The 4,939-nt window shown below is 36.4% G+C and overlaps 1 long non-coding RNA gene across 1 annotated transcript in view; it reads right to left on the bottom strand.

Moving 5' to 3' along the window:
• Positions 1 to 747: 747 nt before the first annotated feature.
• LOC118768350 overlaps positions 748 to 4,939 on the bottom strand; it is a 15,133-nt gene continuing 10,941 nt past the window's right edge. Inside the window, exon 3 of the long non-coding RNA XR_005004174.1 lies at positions 748 to 790. This is a non-coding gene — a long non-coding RNA (uncharacterized LOC118768350). The remainder of the gene's footprint in view (positions 791 to 4,939) is intronic.

Genomic DNA, 4,939 nt, shown 5'->3' on the forward strand with positions numbered 1-4,939 from the left:
ATTAATACAATAGTCGTGTTCTTGCTGCTATCGTCGTTGTTGTTGTTGTATAGAGTCGAGTTATTTTTCGTTGCTTCTTTTTGTTTTGTTTTTTTAAATATTCCTTCTTTTTTTCGTTGTTCTATATATCATATATTATTTCTATTCCTACCTTTAACGAAAGAATGTCTTTTCTGCATGTCTTGGACATGAGAAGAAATATTATTACAAGCAAACGTTTAATCGATTTTGATTTTTCTTTTTCATTTTCTTTTCTGATGTTTTTTTTTTCTCTTCCGAAGCCGAAACCGAAAAAATAATGAACGTTTCTTTCTATTAACCATGTTGTTCTTGCAACCCTAACTACTACTACTACTACTACTAACTACTACTACTTATGCAATCGTGAAGACATTTTTTCCTTCCATACCTTAATATATTTTGTGAACGTCTAAAAATAGTTCAAGGTTAACTAATTCTAGTTTTACGTAATAATCTCCTCAGAACGTGCTTGTGTTTATAGCTTTCGGTAAACTATCGAGTTCGTCGCTAAACCTGCTCCGGTGTATCTATCTCACTGCATCAATTATAAATTAGGCAATGCAATATACGTTGCTCATTTAATCATTTCGTTTCGTTAATAAACGAAGCTCTATCTTTATTAAAAAAACCTTTCACCCATTTTTCCTTTTGAAACGCGTATCTGCAATGAAATATTCTTTTCTACTCTAGGCAGAACGCCAAAATTCTTGTGGACCGGGCTAGTTGATTAGATCGACCCCAGTGCGCAACTGTCACTTTATTTATCGACCTCGAAAGGATGCAAGTTGACCTCGGCGGAATTTTATCTCAGAATGTAAAGACAGACGAAATACTGCTAAGCATTTCTCCCGGCATGCTAACGTTTCTGCCAGCTCACCGCCTCATCAGCAATGAAATATTCCAAAAGACAAAACTATAACCATCTTTCCTCCTAGTTTATCTTTCTGCAGGAGATTATGATCAAACGAGTAAGAGAGTGATTTGGCAGAACAGTTTGCGCGTCTGACAAAATGGGTTCATTACATTTTGGGTTCCATTTCCGCTACGTTCGATTTCATTTTTCATCCTTTCAGGGTCGATAAAATAAGTACCAGATGAGTACGGGATGACTGTAAACGACTTAACCACCTCCACTAACAATTACTAATCTTGGTACCAACATTTGCAGCATTAATGATACGGGTGAGCAGGGCTAATGTTTGTTCATGGGAAGAACCATTAAGTTGTGAGTGAAGGTGGTTTGCATTATTTATTCCGACTTTCTATATTCCGAGTTCAAATCCCGTTGAAACAGAAGCTTTTCATCACTAACAGGCAGAATTCTCATCAGAGATCTGTGATCAAATCTCTTTATTTCACTAAAGATCGTTTAGAGATTAATTATATCTGTACTTTTAAGAAAAGTTGTTTTTATACATTGATATCTTCAGACTTTTGTCTTCATTCTGCTTCTTCCTGTCGCGATGTTTCACACTGTTTTAGCCATTATCTCCTCCAGCATTTATTGCTTGTCAGCACACTAACCGTAGGTGTTATTTGAGGGAGGTTGCCTGCTATTTCTGAACAGCAGTGAGTTAGCCACTGGCTCATATTACCATCGAGTGGACAATACTGTATTATGTAGCATTTGACAGCTTAATCAAAATGGATTAGTAGAATCCCCTACGCATCAGACTAAAAGACATGTAGTAATTTTAAATCTGTCTTTACGTTCTGAGTCGAAATTCTGCCGATCCTCAGAGGTCGTCTTTGCATGTCATCTCATTGAGGGCGATAAAGTAATCACCTGTAAAGCACGGGCGTCGATATAATCAACTTGCGTCCCGCGCCCACGAAATTACTGGCCTTGTGTCAAAATTTGAAACCGGTGACCTGGTAAAATCGATATTACATTGGACAAAACCCTCAGCGGCATTAAAAGTGCAGGGTTTCATATTACATCATCGATCATAAATATTTTGGAGGAAGACAGACACTCAAAACGACTTTCATTTTATAACAAACGCTAGAATAAATCCTGTTTATTCTCATTTGTTGTTTCTATAGAAGAACAATTAAGCCATCTTAATTAATAACCGTCATGTTAATTAGTTACAAATTATTATCAAATTAGTCACGCAAAATTATGTCACATATATTGGTGTTTTGAGTAATGAGAGCTGAACTTAACATCCATATAGTGATTTTGATATCATTTGCTGTGATTAGTAGAAACATTTTCTAAAATCAAAACGAAAAGATTTCGAGAAGTTGACGAGAAATTCTAACCTGAAAGCTCGCTTACGTCGTTGTTTGTGAGCGTCATGAGTCAGTATCTGTAACTGGTTAACCGATTCCATTACACATGTATATGCATATATATTATATATATATAATATATATATATATATATATATATGCAAGCATTTTGTTGGGAATTACGCGTTTGGTACCGAAAACAAATACAGACTGTTGGAATATTCTCTTCAAAACCTGTGTGAAATATAAACATAACAGGCTGGATATTGTTGTTTGGGACAGAAGGGCAAAGGTATGTACCCTCACAAAGGTCAGCTGCTCTGCATATGTATATATATATATATATATATATATATATAAAACATTATTGGTGAATTGAAGAAATGGAGCTGAACGCAGATTGAACAGAAATCGTTTTATTTCATTCTACACGTGTTTCGAAAGGCACAAATTACCAAAATCCGATTGAATAATGGGACCATATTGTGTCTTTCTCTTCAGGAAGAAAAAAGGAAATCCGTTGGAAAAACAAAAACAGAACAGAGGCAGAGCAAAAAACAAATCGAACTGTGCTCCTAAGAGCCCATGGCGAAACTGTTTATCAGTGTAACACTGATAAACAGTTTCGCCATGGGCTCTTAGGAGCACAGTTCGATTTGTTTTTTGCTCTGCCTCTGTTCTGTTTTTGTTTTTCCAACGGATTTCCTTTTTTCTTCCTGAAGAGAAAGACACAATATGGTCCCATTATTCAATCGATTTTTGTAATTTTGCCTTTCGAAACACGTGTAGAATGAAATAAAACGATTTCTGTTCAATCTGCGTTCAGCTCCATTTCTTCAATTCACCAATAATGTTTTAATTTCAATTATCCGCACCAACGCACGGTTGCACAACGCCAGATGGTTGTACCTCCAACCGTGCTGTTCACTGCTGTGATTTTTGCTACTAAGGTATCGTTAAACTTTTGATTAATCTACTACAAGATTATTCATCTTTCTATTTTATATATATATATATATATATATATATCTTTGAGAATGAAAGAAAAAGAGGACATCTATGAGCAACTGCTTCCAAACCTCTAGTTTCTATATCCAGACTATGAATTCATATCCATACCAATAATAATTGAAGCACTAGGTTTTGTTAGTAAAAGCTTATAGGGGAATCTGGATAAACTGGGATTTTCAGAATCAGAAATCGACCGGCTGATTCGTACATTACAAATACAATCTCTGAGTGGATCCATTAAAATATGCAGAACTTTTTCTGAAGTTTCAAATTTGAATTTCTCTATGCTAACTGCATCTCAAAGATGGAGCCTTGTCTCTTTGCTGGAGATCGGCTCCCTCCTCAGTGGAAGATTTATAATGATTAAAGAATAGAAGAGGCATATATAGAACCGCCCTGGATGTTATGTCTTGAATCATTTCGAAGGAGGTGAAGTATGCTTTATGTATGTAACTCTTTTTGATACGTTAATCAACCGTGTAGAGGTTTTCTCATTGCCTCGTCCGTCAAGCAATTCTACAATGGTTGTCTTGTGTGCCACCATGGGGCGGATATTTTTCCTGCTACCTCACATTCAAAATCGATTCACTTGTGCAGACAGTCTTGTTACTCTGAAATATATTTTGATTTCGAGAATATTTCAGATCATGGTATCTCCCTTTCATTAAGCGGATGTGAGTATTTTGGGATTATATTCGCTACTGCTACTTCTAGCTTATGAAGCTACCTTCTTGGGTGTCGGAGATATTAGCAAAAGGTAACATGACATTCTAAATTTGAATGATTTTAAAATACCATATATCCTTAAAATAAACAGAAAACATGGTGACATAGCCTTAGAAACAATGGACGCCATTTTATATTAGAAGCGCCCATCTTGACTCGATATACCAAAATGTGTGGTTGTTGGTGATGCTCTCGCTTATCTCCTCGCCAAAGTGAGTAACCGTGCCCCTCATCAAAGATATAATTAATAATATTATTTCCGTTTATAAAAACAAAACTTTGAAAAGACCCCTTCGATCATGAAGGACTATATAATTGCACCTAGAAAGTATCCCTCCGAGAAATAAGTCCGACTAAAGTTGTTTATGGAAGTTCAGAAGTCGCCCATGCATACCAGTCTCCCTTCTCCACGCCACTGATCTCAGCCAAGGGAATGGCATAGGGGCCAATATAGCTTGGTACCAGTGACGTCGCAACTCGTTTCTACAGCTGAGTGAACTGGAGAAACGTGAAATAAAGTGTCTTGCTCAAGATCACAACACACAGCCGGGTCTAGGAATCGAACTCACTATCTCAGGATTGTGAGCTCGACACTCTAACCACTTAGCCATCAAATACTAATGGAAGACTCGTTCATAAAGTTTGACGGTATTTTCCTCCCGTAACCATCCTATCAACCAGAAAGGTAGATTTTCTAAAGTTGGCTCCGTGTATCCCTACATTTATATTCGTTGTTTAGCACAAGTTACCGTATGCTTACATGCATTTCTGTCGCAAACATTCCTTCTAAATTAGATCTAACATACCTCAAACAGATTTCCTCAAAGTGGGTCAGGTGAAACTTCAGAGTTCAGGGAAATAAAAATTGGGTGTCTGAAAGGTAAGTTTTTAAAATTGAATTCAGCATGAATTTAATTTATAAATCAAAATGTAATTTACGATT

This window comes from Octopus sinensis, linkage group LG28, assembly GCF_006345805.1.
Source record: "Octopus sinensis linkage group LG28, ASM634580v1, whole genome shotgun sequence".
Taxonomy (NCBI): Eukaryota; Metazoa; Mollusca; class Cephalopoda; order Octopoda; family Octopodidae; genus Octopus; species Octopus sinensis.